Genomic DNA, 24,193 nt, shown 5'->3' with positions numbered 1-24,193 from the left:
GGTGTTCTATCCTTTCACTACATATAATATATTTGGTTTATGATTGATAGTATCCACTCAAATATAATTGCATCTAGATTAGAACTAACAAACCTTATTATGATTCAAAGGGCCAAGAACTGGGCTTTGTTGTCATCTTCTACCTTTTCTAGTCCCTTAAATAGTATAACTTTTAAAATATATTTTCTAAGTCTCATAGATATAAATTTTTCTGAAACCAAAGGGAAAGTTACAAGGGTATGATCAACTCAATTATAGGACCTGTTGAAGGGTATCAGACATTACAGAGAGAAAGTGACTATGATTTATAGAGAATTTAATAATAAAAGACAAAACTTTAGAAGTTAATGAAAGGAGTTTCCAAGAATATCATTTTAGTAGAAAGGAATAAAACTCAAGATATCCTCAAGGTTCATCTATGCTGTGGCTTGCATCAGGACTTCATTCCCTTTTATGTCTGAATAGTATTTACCATACTTTATTTATGTTTCACTTGGTGAACACTTACATTGCTTCTGTTTTTGGCAGTTGTGAATAATAGAGCCATGACCACTGGTGTGCAAATATCTTCTCACTTTCAATTCTTCTGAGTATAACCTTAGCAGACATGTGATAGCATAATTCTATATCTAGTTACTGGAGGCACTGCAAATTATCTTCCAATGCAGCTGCACTATTTCACATTCTCATCAATGAATGAGTGTTCTTACTTCCCACATCCTCTCCAACTCTTGCAGTTTTCTGTTTGTGTTTTTTAACAGTAGCAATTCTAGTGGGTGTGAAATGTTATCTTTTTTTTTACATTTCCCTAAAAGCTAGAGATGTTGATAATATTTTAAAGTGTTTTTCAGCCATTCATATGTCTTCTTTGGAGAAATATCTATTCAATTATTTTGCCCATTTTTAAAGCTTTTTAACTGTATAGTATAATATATATACAAAGCAAAGAAATAAAAAGCAATAGTTTTCAAATACTCTTCAAAAGTAGTTACAGGACAGATCCCAGAGTTTGGGATCTATAACTACCATACAATCCTCTCAGATTTTTCCTTCTAGCTGCTCCAGAATATAGGAAGCTAGAAGGCTTAAACTTTTTTTAATCACTACAACTGACATTTTTCTTTCTTTTTTTTTTGAAAAAAAAACATATATACAAAAAGCAATAAATTTCAAAGCACAGCATCACAATTAGTTGTAGAACATATTTCAGAGTTTGACCTGGGTTACAATTCCATAATTTCTGGTTTTTATTCTAGCTACTCTAAGATACTGGAGACTAAAGTAAATATTAATTTAATGATTCAGCAATTATATTCATTTGTTAAATCCTATCTTCACTGTATAAATTCACAATCACCTTTGATCTTTCTCTACCTCTCTCTAGGGGTGTTTGGGCTACGGCCAATCTAAATTTTTCATGTTGTAAGGGTCTTTCACTAATATGGCATAGGGAGATGGAACTATCTGATATACTGGAGAGGTTGGGCCTTCTAGTTTTCAGGACGTATCTGGTCCATGGACCTTTCTGGAGATTGTAGGTTTCTGGAAAGTTACTCTAGTTCATGGAACCCTTGTGGAATCTTATATATAGTCCTACATGTTCTTTAGGATTGGCTGGAATGTCCTACTTGGGGGTTGGTAGGTCATGATAGGTAGCAAAGTCTACCTGAAGCTTGCTTTAGAGTAACCTCCAGACTAGCCTCTCGACTCTATTTGAACACTCTGCCATTGATATTTTCTTCATTACACTTCTTTCCCCCTTTTGGTCAGGATAGAATTGTCGAACTCATGGAGCCAGGCCCAGATTCATCCCTAGGAGTCATCTCCAGGGAGACTTTCATCCCCAGATGTCATGTCCCACATAAGGGGGAGTTTGCTCATCTTTAATTGGGCTGTTTTTTTATTGTTGAGCTGTAGGAGTTCTTTATATATCCTAGGTATTAAACCCTGATCGGATATGTGGTTTCCAAATATTTTTACCATTGGGTAGGTTGCCTTTTCACTTTTGTGACAAAGTCCTATGGGGTACAAAAGTTTTTAATTTTAAGGACATCCCATTGTGGTTTTTTCCCCATTTTTTCCCTTGTTAACTTATGCTTTGGAGGTAAAGTCTAAGAAACCATTGTGTAACACACAATCCTGAAGATCATTCCCTATGTTTTCTTTTGGGAGTTTTATATTCCTGGTTTTTATATTTAACTTTTTGATCTATTTTGAATTATGTCTTGTACGTGGTGAGAGAAATTGGTCCTCTTTCATTCTTTTGCGTATTCTCCCAGTACAAACTGTGAAGAGAATATTCTTTCTCAACTGAGTGAAGTTGGCAGTCTTGCCAAAAATCAATTAGCCATAGGAGCACCATGCAGTTTGTGTCTTCTTCCCCTCCAAACCAATGGAGTCTGGGCAGGCCCTGAGAGATCCTGGGTACCAGCATCAGGAACTTAATCACAGAATAGTAATTTAGTCTTGTAGCTTAGATCTAAGTACCAAAATAACAAAATCATGGTGCTACAAGATCCAGTTCATGAAGAATTGATACATCCTAATTTTGTAAAAACCTTTAGTATTCCTGAGGAATTGTGCATTTTGAGTAATGATGTGTCTCCTTAGTGATAGAATACTGCTCAAAAGGAGATCTTTGGAAGCTACTCAACAAACCAGAATATTGCAGTGGACTTAAAAGTTAGATACTTTCCTTACTTAGTAATATAGAGACAGGGATACAATGTTTACATGAAAATAAAATTATGCATTGCTATCTAAAACCTGAAATCATTTTTCTTCAGCATCTTGATGGAAAGAGTGCATAAAAATAATAATTGATCTGGGATATGTCAACACATTGACCAAGGAAGTATTTTTGGGAACATTGCAGTATCTGGCCCCAGAGCTCTTTGAGAATAAACTTTACACAATTTCTGTTGATTATTGGAAGTTTGGGACCATGGTGTTTGTATGCATTGTTAGATATGGGCCTTTTGGCATCATCTGCAGCCTTTTTCATGGCATTGGAAGATTAAGAAGAAGGATCCAAAGTCTATGTTTGCTTGTGAGAGATTACAGGAAAAGCTCAGTTTAGTAGCCATGTACCTCAACCAAACAGACCTTATGGTTTAATAGTAGGATACATGGAAAACTGGCTACAATTGATTCTGATTTGGGTAACAACAGAGAGAGGGAAACATTGATTTCATTTTGAAGCAGCCAAGATGTTTTAATAGCTCACATTCTAAATTTGAAGAGAGCACACATTCTAAATATGACTTCTGCAATGATTATTTCCTTCTTGTTGCCACCTGATGAAAGTCTTCACTCACTACCATCTCACTTGATCATGAAACTGGAATAAATACTAGTTCTCAAAAGCATCTTTCAGAGGTGTTCTAAATAGAATCAGAATCTCTGATAGCTATATGATTTGTTTGATAAAAGTTTATGACTGTAAAGGAGAGGTCATTTGCTTCCAGAAATTTTTCTGTGTAAATTACATTGTATAGGACAGGAAATAACAGCTACAATTTATGTGCTGCATAAAGTATGGGCTGATGAAGTGAACTATATTTTTGTTTTAAAAGAAACCTTCAGCAGGTCAGGGATAGAGAGCAGAAATATTGCTTCCTTAAATATAACACTAACTTGACAAAAATGAAGAAAACATTGACCTCAACATTGCAACAACTGAACACTAAATTGAAGATTTTTAAGCATTATGCTTGACTTGAAGATATATAGTAGTAGTAGATGACTTTATATGATACATTCAGAAAAAAATTTAAAAACTTGGGGTCAAAAAAGGCCATTCAAAACACTGGGCTTATTATCATTAGCTATCTACAGGATCAAATAATTTCTGTGCACATTGAATTCATGGAGCTACAGAAGTTCCCCAATGAAAGCTCGCAGGGAAACTTGATGGAATATCTGGATAAGTGACTCATTGATCTCCATAAGCAGTTAATACATGGATCTTTGGAATTGCATTCCTCAGAAGCTTGTGCTTAACCCTATGTCTCTATAGATTTGGATCCCTGTTCCTGGACATGTGTGGGTTTGTCAACTCATTGCATTTGAGTGGCTTTGTAGTCTGTGTCCTCAGTGGGAGGTGGGAAGGATCTGGGCTGCCATCTCTATATTTAGCAATTTCTAAGCTGTATGGTACTAAGTGGGGGGAATGGAAAAGGATCAGCATGCCTATGAAACTTAATCACAGAATAGTAATTTAGAAATTACTTGAAATTTCCAACTTGACATGTTTCTTTTTCTTTAACTCAGTGCTAAAAGTTCTATCAAGTGGTATTTATCCTTTTATTCACTGAATCCCTTGGGAGGTTTCTAAGGGAATGTCTTACATAAGCGTGTTGATGACATCACAGAATCTGGAAATTTACTACTGTGTTTCTTGTTAATAGTATCTGGTAAGATCCCTCCTAATGAATTTCAAGGACAGTTTTTCTTTGATGCTTCTTCCAGTAATCAAAAATATTCTTATTTAAGGTCATTAAAAAGTTTTTTAGGAAGATGTCATGGGAACATGGCCATAAATTATGGTATTGGGCTGGATATTGTATAAGTTCTCATGGCAAAATTTTACCATGTCTGCATGCAGTTGGGCAAAGTCTTCCATCTCCCAGTCTGTCTAACGATAATTAATGTGCCTCTGAAATTCATATGGCCATAATGGTAATGGGAGTAAATTTCCCAAAGAAGTTCAAGGGTTCCAGAAAGATTTACTAACTTTAATGTAATGATATCAATGGTCCTTTCAAATTTTACAGAAGATTGTAAGCTGACAAGGCATTTTTTTTTGAGTTAATAATAATGCTTACAGTGTTCTTTAATATTAATTCCTATTATGTGTGCCTACACCACATGGTATAAAAGTTGAGATTCTCCAGTTTGGAAGCACAAAATCAAGCAGCTTTTTATTGAATGTAAGGTATAAATCTTTTTAGCAAGGAAATGTTACAGCCCATCCTGAAAACAGATTCATAATAACTAAATCAAATTAAAAGGACATTAAGTGTGCAAACTGGCTATCTATCTATCTAAAGGATTCAAAGAACACTTGAGGCTTTGGTTCTTCACCATATCCATCCTTCACAGGTTTTCCAGAATCATGTTTAATTATGTTTGCACTTTATGGTACCTACTATTGACAAATGCTATTTCCCTATATTAAACAGATTAACCCATTGAAAAAATGCCTGGAAGAAAATAACTTCAGCCATCTCATTAAAATTTTTTCACTGACATTGATTAAATATAGTAGACAATTTGTTCATTCCATCCTGAGAAAGTTCATGGAAAAATTTGGTTAATATGCATTTGAAAAGCTACCAAGTGACTTGTGGAGAGCACCAGAGCTCATCTTAGTGAAGGGTATAACCAGATATCCATTCTTCTTTTTCAAAATCAGAGGATAAAAATTAATATTTTTACTATTTCTTTTAGTTCATCCAGGGATCTATCCTTTGAGAATTTGGTTAGAAGATCGTAACCTTGGTGACATTTCTTTTAGTTTCCATATTATCTCTTCTTACATCAACCTCAAGTTTTATAATAGACAGCTCTATAAGAATTGAGTACATCTAAAAATTCCATAACATCAATTTTTGATGGCAGTTTCAGCCAAGGTTAGAAGCTGCTTTGTTGCAAAACATCTCAAAGTCATGTACTATTACAAAAGCATATCTGATATCTGTGTATTTATTTACTCTCTGGTTTATAGTTGACAAACTCTAAGTTCTACAATCTGGTATGATTTTACCTCAGGTAGAGGATGATAGACTAAAGTACGGGTTAAATTAATGACACCATATCCTACTTAATAACCTCCAGTTTCAAGTTTGAGATATGATACCTCAACAACTAATACTAGATCAGGGTTCTTAAAGGGAATTATTAGTAAATATGATCCAATAATTGTCCTGAGTTAAGACAATTATGAATTTCCCCTTCCTCTTGTAGAAAGGAAAGCAGCAGGATTCGGGGTGTTGCAGCAGTGAAGAGTAGTTTGAGAGAGACTGTAAGAGAATATTATAAGAGGTTAATTGTCTAGCAGAAAGATTCTGTGTGAATGGTAATTACTCAGTGAATAGTAAAGAATGTACTGCATGAGAATCCATGTGATGAAGTGAGGAGCTTGTAACTGGCTCAGCAGAAGCATCAAGTTTTGCATTGGTAGTTATTTCTCCAAGAAAAGGGATATGCCTTTGCAAATGGTTCAATGGTAAGGCTATAGAAAGTGATGAGCTTTTTATTGTTTCCATGAAATTGAGTTAAAATTGCAAGCATTTATCCAGATTGCACACCTACAAAAAATGGCTTTTGCAATTAGGGATGTTACAGAAGGAGTCTGTTGAAAAGCTTTCATTAGGTTATGGAAGGCCTGTTCATGTTTGCACCCCTAGAAGAGAAGGTCTTTATCGAAGACAATTCATAAATAAGTTTTGAATTAAAAAAAAGTTGCCGCTCATTGTCTGCAATATACAGTTAAATGTAGAAAACCTCTCAACTTTCATTCTGTGAGGGACTTAGGGTAAGTTTGGATAGGTTTTAGTCTATGAAAAAAAAGGATGATTGCATCCTGAGCTATGTCTTGCTAAAATTAATAGACTATGTCATGTCAAAATTATAATTTATCTTTTGGTAATTTAATATTAAATGCTAGGATGAGAGCAAATAAATGAAATCATTTTCAGAGAATTTCTTGTTCTCTGAACAAGAATAATCAGTACATTTTATTCAATCTCAATCAAAAGGGAAATTTAGATATTTTATGTTTTGACTAGGTCCTAGGTAAAGTAAAAGGAAGTTTCAGTGAAATGCTAAAGTATGACAGTCCACATTGTTGTCCTCTCTAGGATAAGTGAAAAAGTTATTTACTTTCCTGGTCTGCAAGCACACTGGAAAGGTAGAGCAAAGATTCACTGCAGTGAAGCATGTAGCTCCAGGAGGAATTGATGACATATGGGATTTGGATGAGGTACCACTAGGAAGTGATGACTAACATCATTTTTTGATGGCACTGAGATCTTGAACATATCTATACCTTCATCCATTTAATTTCTTTCTTATCAAGATGGGGGTATTATAGAGCTAGTTCATGGTATAAGAAGACCTTTGTGTCTGACACTTCCAACTACAGTTTTGATCCTGGAATTGAAAAGATAAGGTGGAAGGAGTAGAAACCATGAACAGTTGACCCATTTCTTCAGTAACTTACTTGTGCCTTCGTGGCCTGTAGAGAAAGAACTCCTATAGCAATTTCATTTTATGATTGGGTGCTGCAGGGTTTACCCAAATTAATGACTTTGTGGTTCAGACAATACCCATTTCAAGATGGTCAGCTCAAGTCTCATGGTAATTGGGTGTCCTGTGGTTAGGCATTTAGTCTCTGCTAAATCCCAGTAAAAGGCCAAAATCTGTTTCTTAAAAGAAGAGCAGTAATTTTCACCCAAGGATGGCAAGATTTGTTCCAAAATCCTACATCTTCACCATGTTTCTGAATCAGAGTCCTAAGAAAAGACTCCAAGCAGCATCTCTATTTGCCACTGGCAATTCAAATATGCTTATATATACTGGGTCATTATGGCCCAAGTAACAAAGTGGTTTCCATGACAGTCTGGACATGTTTCAGAGACTCTTCTTATTGCAGTCCCCACCAAAATTTATCAGCTTTTGGGTTACTCAGTAAATTGGCCAAAGTAGCACACAGATATGAGGAACATCTGCTCTAAGTTCCTTAGAGGTCAACAAAACAGTCTGTTTCATTTTTTTCGTTGTAGGAGGGGCCAGATTCAGCAGATTTCCCTTCATCTGAAATGGGATATCTTGACATTGTCTTCTCCATTTAATGTCTAGAAATTTCACTGGTGTATAAGACTCCTGAATGTTTGTTCAATTTATTACCCATCCTCTGACATGCAAATTTCCCTCCGATCCCACACACATACCAAATAGGTCTTGAGTAGTTTATATTTCTGCTCACCAGTTCAATCAGCAGATGATCGATAATAAAATAATGTGATTATAATTTCCTGAAGGATAATTTGATCAAGTCAACGACAGACTAGATTTCATAGACAGTGTAGATTTGCTATCCCCCTGAGGAATGATAATGAAACCTATTTTGACCTTGCCAGCTGAAAGCCAACTAACAAATATGGGGGGAAAAGCATATTTTCAAAATCCATAGCTGCATACCAAGTACCTGAGGATGTGTTAATTTGTCCAAGCAATGATACCATGTAAAAAACATCCTCTGCAGTTAGAATAATCAGCTAGTAATTTATGAGATTCCACTATCATCCTCCCAAATCCATCTGTTCTCTAAAAAGGCCAAAGAGGAAAACTGAAGAAGAATGTATTAGAATCACCACCACTGCTTCGTTCCAGCCATTAATGATGGCACTAATCTTATATATGTGGGTAGATGTATTTCTGAGCTTTCTATTCAGTTTCTTTGATTAAGACATCTAAGTTTTCAACAATGTCAACTCTCTTGATTATTTTACCCTTTTGAAAAGTCCTAAAATCAGATTATGTGAGTCATCTTACTTTATTCTTCTTTTTCTGTTTTTTTTTTTACTATCATAGCCCTTTTTCTTTTTCATATTAATCTTAGATCAGCTTGTTAATTTCTTCAATAAAAATGCTTCACTTAAATTTTAATGGGGTGGCATTGAATTTATAGATCATTTGATATTGGATTAATTAATAGATCAATTGCTCTGAATTGGGCTCCCTCCTAATGTCTTTTTTCTTTATTTTATTTTATTCAGATTCCATAGCCAACATTACCTAATATAACTTTGAAATTACTTTGTGGGGACCCAGACATTCCAGATATGTTTCAAAATTGTTCTATGAGTTTCTCATTTATATAGCCAAGTATTAGTCTGTTAATTAGTATATGACATCCCCAAGTAAAAGAAATGCCATATAACACTCAAAAGATTTTTGCTCTAACAAACATTGAATATTCTAACATTCAATCACATAGAAAATTACAATTCTGTCTAATGTCAACTATTAACTCTGCTGTTAACACTTTTTATCCTGAAGTGTGTCTCTTCTGTGAGAATCTCAAGGAGTTTAAAATATCTCTTATGCCACTTAGAAGAGTAGCACTTTAAAATATAAATAAGAAGCAAAGTAATTTTTCTTGCACAATTATGAATTATGTAATAAGTTCTGTTTTTATATGATTTTATAATATACATAGATATTATTTATATCTGGAATTTTTGTTATATTCCATTAGAGGAAACTGTATTTCAGGGAATTTAAGTTATTAACCTGATGACACATAGCTTATACATATCAGAGCTAGGACTACATAATAGCAAATTATCATTTGATTACTTTTCACATCCTATGCCATATGATTTTCCCACTCAGGTATAATTAAAACCAAAGTGCCTTCATGTAGTTCCTTTTATCATGTAGTTCATTTTACTAAAAGCTTGCACTTCTAATTTATGAGAAAAAAGCTCACTTTTTTTGCAGAAGAATCTTCTTATTTTTCTTCTTGGGCATCCCGTGTGTACTTAAAGAGCTTAACAAGCTGTCATAAGTTTCCCAATGCATAATATTCACAAAATATTGCAATTGAGTGACCAGTTTAGTTTCAGAGGGAAGAGGAAAAATTTTCATCAGTTACACAATAATTTAGACACTGCAATCTTGTATCTCAAAGTAGATTACATGCTTTAAAAAACTGAAGAAAGGATTTACTGGTTTACTCAGAGTTGTGTTAAAATTGCATCACACATCTTCTTGGGAACAAAGCTAGGAAAACAGGAACGTCCTCATATACTTAAATCAATAAAGCTGAAAATTTAAAATTTGCCTTTCTTTTTTGAGGAAAAATAATATAATAATAACAGTAGCAATAGAGAACTATATGTAAATATTAAGCAAATTATTAAAGTAGATAATCATTATCTACTTGTTTAATTAGTAAATGTCCATTTGGTGAATGCTATTTTGGAATCATAATTTTATTTGTGATTGAAGATTATTAATGAATTTTAAATTTGATTTGCTAGTTTTCTCATTTATATAAAATTCATTTTCTTTTATTATTATTTTAAAATTTTAATTGTCTTTTAAGCTTGATGGATTTATAAAAATCAATTCAAATAAGTGTGGATAGAACTTGCATCTTTTCTTGGTGATAATGATTCCAGAATTTTGCGTGTCACAATGGGATTGCATATAGAGTTGAGTGGCTTAGCCTGAGGAGTCAGAGAAATCTGAGTTTGCCTCCTGGCTCTGCTAATAAATTGCATGCTTTTATCAAACTATACATCAAACTTGGTATGAAATTTTTGTGTATAAAATGGTGCTCAATTATTTAGTTGGCAAATTTCAACATAAACTGTATAAAATAATATACAAATGATTCCTAAATGCAATAAAAAAGATGTGTGTTCTCTTGGATGTTTGCTACCTTTTGATATCCATTATGTAAGAGTTGAGAAACCAGTTTTATTCACATCTTTCAGATTGATCTCTTTTTTCAATTCAAGATTTATAAAAGGCTTACACATAAGAAATTTGAAATGTGAGTCTAATTTATGCCAATTTGTAGTTACGTGGAAACATTTTTAAATTATATGATTTTCACACCTATTTTATATTCAAATCCAATACTATGCTGTGATGTGAACATGTTTGCTCACATATTCAATGTGCATGAATTAGGACAAGTATTCAGACATGTGCTTTCCACTGTAGCATTTTTAGATTAAAAAATCCCACTATTCATTTTTTTTGTAAATTTTAAGATAATATAATATGAGAACAAGATATAGAATATTGATGAGCAATGAACTGGAAATCAGTACAAAAATCAGCAGGCATGTTTTTAGACTAATTTAGCCAACAACTAAATGATTCATTTAACTCACACAGGTAAATTCAATTTACTGGGGACAACTTCTTTGTCATCAAACTATCAGTGCCTTGATATTATTATTCCTTTCCCAGAAGCAAACGTGAACATATAATTGTGTGAACACTATTTTCAGGATATTGCTTTGAGTACATAAGTGTGTAAAGTGAAATGTAAAGTGTGTAAAGAGGGTTCCCATCCGCTTTGCATTTATACAGAATTCTGTAGAAGTATATGACCGAAACTAATATATTTATGGCCTTCACAGATGTTATTAAGCTGTGAGTTTTCCTGTTTTTATTATTTCTGGGGATTTATCTCTTTACTCTGGTAGTAAATTTGGGACTGGTTGTATTTTTCATTGGATACATGACTCCTCAATCTGATGTATTATTTTATGAGTGTAATGTCATTCTTGGATGGATGCCTGCTATTCTTCAGTTGTTGACCACAAAATATTAGCCAATTTACTGTCAGAGAATAAAGCCATTTCATTTCTTGTATATAAAATATGTTACTTTATTTTTTTATATGCTGTATGGTGGAGGTCACATTTCATTCTTTTTCCATGTGAGTATTCCATTATTGCAGTGCCATTTATTGAATTTTTGTTTATTTGGGTTTATTTTGCTGGTTTGTTTGTTTGCTTTTTAGGCAAAGTGCATGGGTCAGGAATCAAACCCAGGTCTCCCACATGGCAGATGAGAATTCAACCATTGAACGACCCTTGAACCCCCTCTCTTTGTTAATTTTGCGACCACAGAATGCTTTCTCTTGGCTGCAGTGGCTTATGATTTCTATGTAGCAATCTACAAGCAACTGCTATATCACTTAAGATGCTACCAAGTCTATGTGCCTCTCATCATTGCTGCTTAAGTTGGTGGCATTTTACATGCTACTATGAACATTAATAGTTCACTTTAAAAGTCTATTCTTCTATGCATATGAAATTATTTCTTTTGTTTTGCTTTCTTTTCTTTTTGTATTTTTCTTTTTACTTTTTTTGTTTTCTTCTTTTTTATTTTATTTTATTTAATGAAATTAGACAGCTGTTTTGTGACATTCCTTCTCCCCTTGTTTTTTCCTCTTCTGACACTCACATCAACCAACTTCTACTCTTCTACTTTTTGGACTATATTGAGATAACCACTATCAAAAATTGTTTGAGATAAATCAGTTCATAAATAAAGTACAATTTAGTATTGAGTATAACTTTAAAAAATGTAAAATAACTAGCCTAGCTCTATGGTCAGAATATAGGGAAGAAAATGTCTCATTTTTTAGATAGTAATGTTTATATATCTTAGGATATTATTTCCAAAAAAAGCATTAATCTGTCCTCTAATGCAGCATTTTGCATATATAGATATATTGCATCATCTGATTATCAATAATTATGTTCAAAGTGATCCATATTAAGTAGTCATTGATTATATTATATTGATGTTCTTAGCCTTTCTATAATTTGATTTTCATTTAAAATAATTCCCTAGATATCTTCAAGAGTTGGCAGCTACATATAACCTCATAAGGTTTACAGTAAATCCTAAACACTCACTATGAGTGAATTCCCCTTCTGGAATTGCACCGAAGGACTTCCTAAAGTTACTTCACTTCTTCTTGTGCCCTTAACTCTCAGATCCATCTGGACTTCTAGACATGCCCTTTGCATGCTGTGGCTCAACACAAGAAATAGGTATCACATTATTCCTTTCCACTGCCCAATTACAGAGATTCATAAGATCCATTCTGAAATTCCAAAATGTATATTGAAATGATTTGTTAATATTTATTGACTATATAACTAAGATTCAGGAAAAATATATAGTTTAAAGAATAACCTACAACTAACTATAATGTACAGACAGACCCAGATATGAAAAGGTAGGAAGCCTGCCTTTATAGGGTACTGTGATCAGATTCAATGAGGAAAGCAGTAGGAAATGGTCTCATGTTACCTCAACTTCTACTTGCTTATTCCCTTTATATTCTGCTATTTTGTTGCAAAATTTGCATATTGAAGGAGCATTAGGAGTAGAAATTCACTTTTTTTCAATAAAATTCAGTCTTATCCCAGTAGGGATGCTTGTACTGTGAGTCCACCATACCAGTCTCTTGGAAACAAGAAATCAGAGTGCTAATTCTTAAGTCTGAATTTGAGATCCATTTGAATAATTTTCAGGACCTCAGTTTCTAATCAGTTATGCAAAGAGACCTCATCATTGTTGGAGCAAACCCACTTTGTAGCAGTGTGATTTAAATCTACACTCAAAATTCCAGTTGACAAAACATATAACACTGACTTTAATGTAGATATCATGCTGTCTTATAAAAAGTTGAGTTATTTGAAATCACAGAATCTTAATATTTGTTTTCATGAATATGATCTCTTGAGTTTGTTTTGCTGAAATGAAGAACAAAAGTACTTCAAAAATGTTTCAAATTATACACCTCCTACAAAAATTAAAATGTTTGTAGCATTCTAGTGTCATTTTACAGCTTCCACATTCAAATAAAGTTTTTAAATTGTTAAGGTGAAGGTTTTGTCATGGTTGTACTCTAGTTTATCAGGGTATTTGCCTTTTGAAATTAACAAAAGTAATTTTTCTTTGAGAAAGAATGAGTTTAACACAAGAACCAATGATGTACTCATTTATACCCTTCAATATTTGACTAATAATTTATGCCACAAATGAGACAAATTGATACCAAGTTAATCTGCATGAAAATTGCACTGTCATACTTTTTGTTCTAGTAAAATAGAAGCAAAATTATGAGAATAAACAATCTTCCATGATATTTATTCATCAGGCTAAAATGGAAAATGGTATATTTAACTCTCAAATTAGTAATTCTTGATTCTTCTTATCTCTGCTCAAGTATCTTTCCCTTAAGAAGTAATCATTTCACTTCCTTTGCTCATATTAGATCTCTTTTTATCATTGAACAGGGAAATCATTTCATATTGTCTGTTACAGAAAGTTGACTTGTATCTAGATCTACCACCAAACTGATACTGTACTTGGCATAAAGGCATGAATTTGTCTGTACACACAATCATATCCTCAGGACAAATCATATTCCTGCAAAATATAGTTTAATCAGAAAATAGATACATTTTATTAAGTGGTGTTCTAGGTTGCTAGCTGCTGGAATGCAGCACACCAGAGACAGATTGGCTTTTAATAAAAGAGGATTTATTTTGTTAGTTCTTCAGAGGAAAGGCAGTTAACTTTCCACTGAAGTTCTTTCTTATGTGGGAAGGCACAGGATGGTCTCTTTTGGCCTTAACTCCAGGCCTCTGGGTTCCAACAACTTTCCCCAGGGTTACTTCTTTCTGCATCTACGAAGGCCTGGCCTGAGCTGTGAGGGATGTGGTGAGGTATGCCAAGCTGCTTGGGCTGTGTTATGTAGTTCTCTCTCATTTAAGCAACAGCCAATTAAGTCAAATTTCATTCACTGCAGCAGGCACACCTCCTAGCCAACTGCAAATGTAATGAGCAAGAGATGAGTTTCACATACCATTGGCTTATGTCCACAGAAACAAAACTAGGTAGCTTCACCTGGACAAGTTGACAACTGAATCTAACTATCACAAGTGATGAGTCAAGTAGTTAGTAAATAGCAGTTCTATGCAGCTTATTAGTTACAGGGCAACATGTAAATGTTTTATAAACACTAACTATTTATATTCTCCTAATAACTCCAAGAGGTCTGTCTATCTTACTTGTCATCAAAGATCACAGTTGAGGAAACAGAGGAATGTAAACTTTATATAGTGGGCTCAGGACCACATTGCTCATACGAGTGACAATAATATTTAAACTAAGTTCATTGCTCACAGAGACCCTGCTTGTAAGCACTTCAGTATATAGAATGTCAGAATAAAAAGGTGATCTTTTCACTTTTCCTACAAACTAGTAGGCCTCTTGACTATACCTTATGAAGTTGTGAAGCTATTTATTGAGTAAATGATAGAAATAAGGGAGAAGGGAATGTTTTTTAAGATGTAAGGGAGAATTGATTTCCATTAGATTTGACAAATCACTCACTTTGTTGATACATGTAGACATGCAGGGTATTTTTCTGAGTGATCCTTAAAGTGAATACATAAAGCATAGAATTAAAAGTACAAAAAGTTATGGGGGAGGAGGAAGAGGACAAGGGAAAGGAGAGGGAGAAAATGAAATAGGGGATGAAGTAAATGTAGGGGTAGAAAGAAAATGAGATGAACAAGAAAAAGCAAAGAAAGAAGAAGAGGAGGAAGAGGAGAAGAAGGAGAAAATGAGATGGAGATGGAGGAAAAGGGTAAAGAAGAAGGAGAATATTGGAAAAGCAAAGTGAATGAATTCAGCTATAACTATAGTAGTTCTAAGATTCCATTTCATGTTCAAGGTACAGATCTAGAACCCAGAAAGATATTACACAGGCAATTATTGAATTACCATGACAGGAAACATTTGAAATAACCACACTGGATTCAAGTTAAAAAGGAATAAAGATATAGAAATCTGCAAAAACCATTGCAACAACCTAATATTCTTTTAAAAGTCAGATCATATAAAACCAACATAACTTTTCATGAGCCCACAAGAAACTGAGATCGCAAACATCCAAATAATCTGAATTCTAAGGAGGGACAACAACCTCAGAAAAGATGGGGTAATTGAGCTTTTTCACCCTTTTTCAAAAGATAGGAGAAAGCAGTGGCCATAGTACAAATAGGTATGATAAATCAGCTAAATTATAAGGAACCATTAAAATCAAGTGTGGGCTGAGTGCCAATTGGAAAAAGCAAAGAAATCTAGGATCAATGAGTCTGCATTCATTCTCAATGGCTTCTTTACAGTATCCACCAAATATACATGAGAAAAATTGTGGGCAGGCTAGTGGAAAGGATAAATAGCATGCACAAAGACCTGCGAAATTTCAACAGAGAGACAGGTACCATAAGTTACCAATGAATTGCTATGAATAAATCTTTGAAATTCACACATGCATGAATACAGTATCAGGAGAAAATAATTCTTTCAACTGGTTAGTCATTAGAGTCAATACAACTGAAAGAAGATTGAGTGAAATGAAAGATAAACCAATAGGAATTAATAGAACAGAAATTTTAAAAAACAAAAGTGAAGAGTGGTAAAAAGTTATCCAAGAGCTGTGGGACAATGTCAAACATTTAACATACATGTAGTTAGAGTTCTACAACAATAGGAAAGGAATGAATAAGAAAAAAATTTTGAAGCAATAATTATCAGATTATGGTGCTGATATGTTATATTAAATACACTATGATAATTTGAATATGCATATGATAACCTCCAGGGTAAGAGAGCATGACAGATGCAGTATAAAGTATTAGTTCATAAAGGAAGGAGTAGGGTATGATCATATTGAATCTGAAGATTCCTACAAAATTTGATTTTTACTGTTAACATGATAAGGCATATAGGTTTTTATGACAAAAGTTACACACTGGCCTCTACATTAAGATGAGAAGGATAAGGCAGAAAACAGGGAGACAATCTAGAAGGATTTAGCAAAATTTAAAGACTATGCTGATGATTCTTTGTGGCAGAACAGTAGCAAAAAAGATGATGAAAAATAGTCACAATCCAAATATGATATGCTGATGAACTCAATGTGAGGTGTGTGACTAGAGAAAAATGTCAGGATGGCTCTTAAGATTTTTGCATGAATAAGTAGCAAAAAATGTTCTTATTACCTGAGATTAAACTTGAGTTATTGCAAGAACCTACCTGAGAGTTATCTTTTGAAGATGAACTATGTGCTTTATATACCTATAGTCCTTTGAATATTGTCTGGCACACGGTAGGGGCTGAGTGAAAAAATAATTTCTTTTATACCACTACTATATAACATTGATCATTTGTAGATTAAACAAACTTCCATTCATATGTTGTTATGTTCTTTTTCAGTCTTATTTTCTTTATCAAAATTTAAGTTGTTCACATTTTACAATGCATAGAATTTTGCCATACCACCATGGACAAAAGGATTTTGTCTTAAAAGTACTTCAGACAACATTTCACATAAAATTTAATATGCATTGATATAAACAGGGAAAACAGAGGGACAGTGCAAATAGTTTACTGTTTTCACATGGCCAAAGTTTACATTGCATTTATTTAATAACATCATAAATGCTTTGTAGAATGTATTATAAGAGGATAGCTTAATCTGAATTTAATTATAGCATATGCATTTCCTGAATCTGCATTGCTGTCTGAAACATTAGAGAATCTGATGACCATCATTGCCAACAAAAAATAAAAATAGCTATTTCCTGAATCATAGAAATGTGCATAAATGACAGGAAAGCAAGCATAATTCATAAACAAGACCAGAAAATGTAAAGAACTTATAAATATAAGAAAAGAAACAATACATGTGCAAGATGAGAGAGTGTTATAAAGTACATTATTTAAAAATAAATGCTTATCAAAGATATCTCTAATTACAGAGATAAATTGCAATAAATATAGATTTTTAGACAAAATAGAGTCCACAACAAATATAAGACATAATAAAGTAATTTGTATGTATATTATATGAGTTAAGATTTTCAAATAATTTCAGGTATGGAGGAAAATAGTGTACATATTAATTGAATAAATAAATTAACAGTGACGAGCTAGTGAAAATTCATCAACAGTTTGCTCCTAAGTCAGAAGCATAATTTAGTTTAATCTTTCAAAAATCATTTAAGGAAATAAACCAATATAATTCTACAAAGAAACCATTAATATAAGTAAACAGAATATATATCACTTGAAAGAAAATATATATCTAATAATCACTGTTAAAGTTTAAATGAAAATAATCAAATATAGAATAAAGAAGTAAACATGTTTTCTTAAGTAAACACTGAAGAGTAGAAAAATTAACACTACCATTTCAGATTTTACATAGGAATTTTTAAAGGGAAATTTTTGCAACTCAAGGACTAAAGTTTATGAGGCATCAAAAAAGTTGGATTCATTATCAATTCTTTGATTTTCAAATTTTCTGTATTAAAAGTTTCAAAACAAATGACCAGGAATTTAATTCAGTATTTATTTCTTTTTAAAGAACATAAACTTGAAAAAATCAGGAAAAAGGAAATGATTATATTAATCATGCCAAAATTAAATGAGATCATATTTACTGAAGTTTGTTGATATGTTACAGTATAGTAAGTTTTACACATGGTTTGCAGGTAGACACAAAAGAGATACTATGAGGTACTTAACCACATGAATTTACAAAACTCCACCTCTTAAAATATTACAAGATGAGATTCTTAATTTCACTCTTCTGGCAAGAAAATATTAATTTCTCAAGTTAAAGGTATTTCAAAGGTTATAATGGTGAGTGAAAACCAAAAGCTGCAAAATATAAACAGAAAATGAAAAAAGTGGTATATATATATTATATACATATGCATACATCAAGCTAGTCTAGAAGGCCATACACAAAACCATCAAAAATGGTTAGAATGTTTCTATTTTCTTTAATAGTACAAAACATTTTCCAAATTTTCTTCATTGTCTTCATATAAACACATAACTTTTCATTAAATTAATTCAATCATAATATTTTAGTTTGCTCTAAGACAAAATATTGAAGTGCTTTTTCTTTATAGCTGCTTGCTTGTTTATGAATAAGGCTTAATGAAAGTATTTAGAAAATGCCAGTGAATATTTTCATAATGAAAGCTCTTGTGTATTCAAAATATTTCTAGAATATAAGTATTTGATGATCATGGTCATAACTGATTAGTATTGCATTAAATTCTTTACATGTATTATTTTATTCAATATTTAATATAACTGTTTGGAATTTGTTTTTTTCCCTATATATAGGAAAGTAGATTTAAAGTTTCAGTGACTTACTATCTTGAGGAGTCATACAGTTAAAAAGCTTTCAGAACTAGAAACTGTAGCCTGGATTGTCCAGTCCAAAGCAGCACTCTTTAATACTTGCTATGTTTCTTCTCTAGAGAATAAATGGAATCATTCTAAAAACTGTTTTCCATAGTAAAATACTCCAAAATAAAATTGGAACATGTACAGGAATTTTTGTGATACGATTTGAAGGATAATATCACAGTAGTTACCAAAATAACACACATATAAACCTAAAGTTTAAGATATGCTTCATGGATTCTACTTACTGTGAGATTTCTAAAAATGTATTCTTGTAAATGTTGTGATCATGCATGGTCTAATAAAGGATGGTTCAATAGAAATGCAAACTAATCAAAGGATGCTACAGTATTTAGACAGAGAAAGACCAAATAAATTTTCAAAATGGAAAAGAAAGTTAAGATGACCTTGAATGTCCAGCATCACTGCCATTTCAATGGCCTGGAGCCCTCTCTCTTTTTCATGACTCTAATGAGAGCATTTTTCACCTCTTTGTTCCAAAGACTATAAATGAGTGGACCATAAGGACCACTATAGTATAACAAATGGAAGCCAAACTTGATCCCTTCCCAAGGAGTAGGACTTCTTTGGTTGTAAATTGTAGTACTGTAATATATGGAGACTCCCAGGAGATGGGAGGCACATGTACAGAAGGCTTTGAACTTTTATGAAGTAGAATTAATTTCCAAGATTGTAGACAGAATGGATTCATAGACACTGAGATTGTGATAAGAGACATCAATACATTTAAACTAACAGAAATGAATATCATGACTTCACTGTCATGATAAAATTGGGGTCATGTCACAGAAAATATGATACATTACACTAGATTTGCAGAAATGCAAACTATTCATGTAAACAACATTGACAGTGGATTCAGTAAAGCCAGTCATGTATGACCCAGTAATGAGAATGCAGCAGGGTCTCATGGACATAACAACTGGGTAGTTTAGCGGATTGCAGATAGCTACATGGCAGTCATAGGCCATTGAGGAGAGAACAAAAATTCAGTAGCAGCCAAGAAGACAAAGAAAAACATCTGAATGAAGCAGACTTGAATGAAATATACTTGTGGGAAGTAATTAAGTTTTCTAAGGTTTTAAGGATAATGACCATTGAGTAACCCAGATCAAGAAATGTTAGATGGCTGAGGAAAAAATAATAAGGACGTGAAGGTGGTGGTCCAGGGGAATTATCAGTATCATCCCTGCATTCCCCAGCAGAGTAATTAGGTAAATGAGTAGAAATAGCATAAAGAGGACCTGCTGGATTTCTTCAGATTCTGTCAGTCCCATAAGGATGAAGTCAGGCATATCTGTGTTATTTCTACTTTTCATAGTATTCAACTGTTTTAAATTGTTGAGAAATGAATGATGATAATCAATCAATTGAATTTAATACAGTTTTTGTTTACAGGAAAGATGCAGATATTATTTTAGAAAAATAGTTCTGTGATTCCAGAAATTGGTAATTAAAAACAGTTCACAAAATATGACTGAAGAAAATTTACTTTGCCTGCCAAATATAAACTAGGTATAAATCATCATTTGGATGGTATATAAAAGTCATGTATATTGCATAATTAGAATGAATTTGATACTTTTTTTACCACATTTATTCACATGAAAATGTTGTACTATAGGTGTTACTTTTGTACATGTTTTTTAGATGAGAAAAGCAGCACAGAAATTTAAGGAATTTATCTAGAGACACAACCAACACTATTTGATTCCAGAGGTCATGCTCTTAACATTATATTCCTACTTAAAATTTATTTCAGAAAATGAGAAAAAAGTACTTGATACATAACAATGATAGGAGATTCATGCATTATTTACTGTTCTATTGTATCCAGTGTTATTTATAGAAATGAAGGGTCATAAATTAAATCTTAGAATACTTTATTAGAGTGTATTAATATTATAGATCACTCACAACTATTAATTAACAGAATATATGTTAACAGATTATTTAATAAAATATTGTCCAAAAATATATTTCCAATATATGTATATTGATTGATGACTCTGATTTAACAAATTCTACATTTCCATTTCTAAAAATCTTAGTATGTTAGCCCTACATGGTATGTGTATGTATATGCACACTATTCTAATAATACCCTTGTTGTTCTGACATAAACTAAAACACTTTAACTTTGAGATTAATACGTACCACAAGCCAAAGTTGGTGAAAACTTCTTTTAGCTTATCTGTCTAAAAATTTATCAAACTCGAAGTTGTCTCATAAATAAAGTATGTACACCCTTTAAGGAACTTAAATTTCTCTGATATAACATTTGTTTTTGAGATAATTTTGCTTGATTTTTTTGAGCATGCATTTTTAGTTTGTGATTCTTATTTTTAGGTAAAATAAACCAACCTAAAAATTTTGTTCAGGTCCTGGACAAAGAGAAAGCTTAACTGGAAATTATGTCTCACAAGTGTAGCAGGGAGCTACTATGAACACAAACAGAAGACCGCATCCCTTACATTTCACTCTGATAATGACAGGACACTTCTTATATTTAATATTGCTGATAATGCAACATTTGGTCATCTCTGGGACCAATTTCCAAGGAAAATTGCTTGGCAAGATTCTGAGGGTAAAAATGTTAAGGACTAATGCATCCGTGTTAGGTTTGTTACTGGTGGTTGTCTTCACCTTAATAACCACACAATGTTAAGCAGCATTTTTTGGTATTGCTTTGTGATGGGTTATGACTAAGTTAAAGATAGGGATTTATGGGAAAATCCTTGTTTAATCTGTGGTTGAAAGGCCAAAGTTAAACATGAGGAATAGAATATCACATTTTTCAAAATGAAATATTTTTATATTTAAAGATGTCATACTATCATAGGAGTAAGCATTGTTCATTTCACAAGCATTTAGAATACAAGAAAATTTTTAAAAAGAATTTGAAACTCATTCATTTTTAAAAAAATGAATTTTTAAAAAATCTTTACATGTATTTTCTTCCAAGCATTTTATTTTATGCTTATAAAGCTTAATATATACACTTATGTGTGCACATTATTTTATCACTCTGTTTTTCAATAATATTCCTATATTATTATCAAATATTTATAAAGCTCTAACTTCCTATATCATTATTAAATATTTATAATGCTCTAACTTCTTTCTAGGAGAATGCACCAACAGATGAATGGGTGTTTTTGAGTCATGCAAGGAAAACATGGTGGAGTGTCTCCAGTAATTTTGTCACTGTCCCTTAATCCATCTACACAGTGGAAGAATTGTTGTGTTCAATCATAATGTTTGTGAAATTTGTTTATATATTAAGGTATTGACTTTTATTATATTAAAGAATCTTGAGAAAAGAAAATAAATATCTGTGCTGAGAAGTAGACATTCTAAAATTAATCTAATGACCAAAGGCTCACTGTGTGCTTTCCAATTTCTCCATATGGAAATGGAGGTATTTATCCTATGACTGTCCCTAGTTTGTATGTTGGCAGCAAATAGCTTGTTCTGAGTTTTACAGATCCAGAGCCAGAGGAGCATTTTGCCTTAAGACAGACCATACCTGTAACTAACTTTGTGATTTTGTCTTGTTTCTGACTTTGTATTGCATTTGTATTGGTACTTAAATGCTCTAAGGCATTCTGATAGTGTGATGAAATGAATTTATTTTGTATATGGGCAAAACATGTCTTTTTACTGTCCATATGGTTGAATATGCTGATTTGAAAGGATTATGTACCTTAAAAAAGCCACGTTTTCATCCTGATCCATCTTGTGAAAGCAGCCATTTCTTTTAATCCCTATTCAGTACTTTAGGTTGTAAATTTGATTAGATGATCTCCACAGGGATGTGGCACACCCAATTGTGGGTATGAACTTTTGATTAGAGGGAGGTGTGGCTCCACCCATTCCAGTTGGGTCTTGATTAGTTTACTGGAATCCTTTCAGAGAGGAAGCATTTTGGAGAGAAAGACAAAATCATGAGAGAGCCATGAAAACCACAAGAGCTCACACAGCCAGAGACCTTTGGAGATAAGGAAGAAAATGCCCCTGTGGGAACTCCTAGAAACAAGAAGCCTGGAAAGAAAGCTGGCAGGCATCACCATGTTTGCCATGTGCTATTACGGTTGAGAGAGAGAAACCTAAACATTATCAGCCTTTCTTGAACCAAGGTATTTTTCTCTGGATGCCTTATATTGGACATTTCTAAAGCCTTACTTTAATTTGGACATTTTTACAGTCTTGGTACTGCAAGATAGCAACCTAATCAATTCCCTGTTATGAAAGTCATTCCATTTCTGGCATATTGCACTCCAGCAGTTTGCAAACTAGAACACTCACTTCTATATATGTAGTCAAGAAAAATGCATCCTTTTGAATCTTAAATTAGTTAAGGAGAACTAGATACATCTTCATGTAGATTTAGAAGCAACTTGTTCAAAAAAACTGCTTGAAGTGCCAAATTTCAGAAGAGAATTTGATAGTATAAAGAAAATTAAAAAATATATGTATATCATATATTATGCACTTTGGGAAGTACAATTCTTCTCAGATTTTCTTAGTGATTCTGAGAAAAGCTTACTTACAGATTAAATAGCCACCATCAATTTATTTCACAATTTATTTTCTTGGGGTTTATGATGTCCTTTGTCAATATCACTTCAATGGGGTCTGCTTGCTCTCTACAAAATCACCATGAAGGAGTTCTGTGTTTTCAGGATTGAAATCCATTTCTTAGATTTGTTAACTATGCTTTTAAAAAACATGAGTAAAAATTGAAGAAAAAATAATTACCAATACTAATGGTATGCCTAACCTTTTTGATAGATCTTTATTGGTGGCATTCCAGCATATTATCTCTAATAATAAAATAATTTTGATGGAAAATAAGGAGTAGGAAACAGAATGGAAAGATAACTTATTTGTCCTACATGTCAAGAAAATTTAAACTTTATCCCTGATAATTTCTCAATGTCATTTTAATGCAATTCTATTCCTCTTTTCAAATGAGTCAAGGTTTAAATGTGTTTTGAGACTCTATTAAGAATCTTTATAATTTTCTGAAAAATTCATTCTAATTTTATTGTACTGCCCTTCATATATCTGGAATACAGGTTCCTACTTTTTCAAATAGTACAGCTTTGCACTGTAGTATTTAAATGCTTGTTTTACTTATGTATGATTACACATCCTATTACCATTCACCTATTTCTAATAAAAATCACATATTTGGGTCATCTACTATGCCTTTAATCAAAATGTTTTGTCCACTTAAACTTAAAGTGATTATTTTTTGCTATTTTCTATTTATGTCATACATTTTGAAATTCTGATTCTTCTGTCCTGATACTTTTTGCTCAGTAAAATATTTAAA

At 32.6% G+C, this 24,193-nt stretch overlaps 1 pseudogene; it reads left to right on the top strand.

Annotated features, from left to right (window-relative positions):
* Positions 1-2,392: 2,392 nt before the first annotated feature.
* On the top strand, positions 2,393-4,002 carry LOC143673257 (inhibitor of nuclear factor kappa-B kinase subunit alpha pseudogene; annotated as a pseudogene).
* Positions 4,003-24,193: the final 20,191 nt, after the last annotated feature.

The sequence above is a fragment of the Tamandua tetradactyla genome, unplaced genomic scaffold (assembly GCF_023851605.1).
Source record: "Tamandua tetradactyla isolate mTamTet1 unplaced genomic scaffold, mTamTet1.pri scaffold_65a, whole genome shotgun sequence".
NCBI classification, from domain to species: Eukaryota; Metazoa; Chordata; class Mammalia; order Pilosa; family Myrmecophagidae; genus Tamandua; species Tamandua tetradactyla.
Note: the sequence above shows the minus strand (reverse complement) of the source record. Positions and strands in the feature narration are given on the sequence as shown.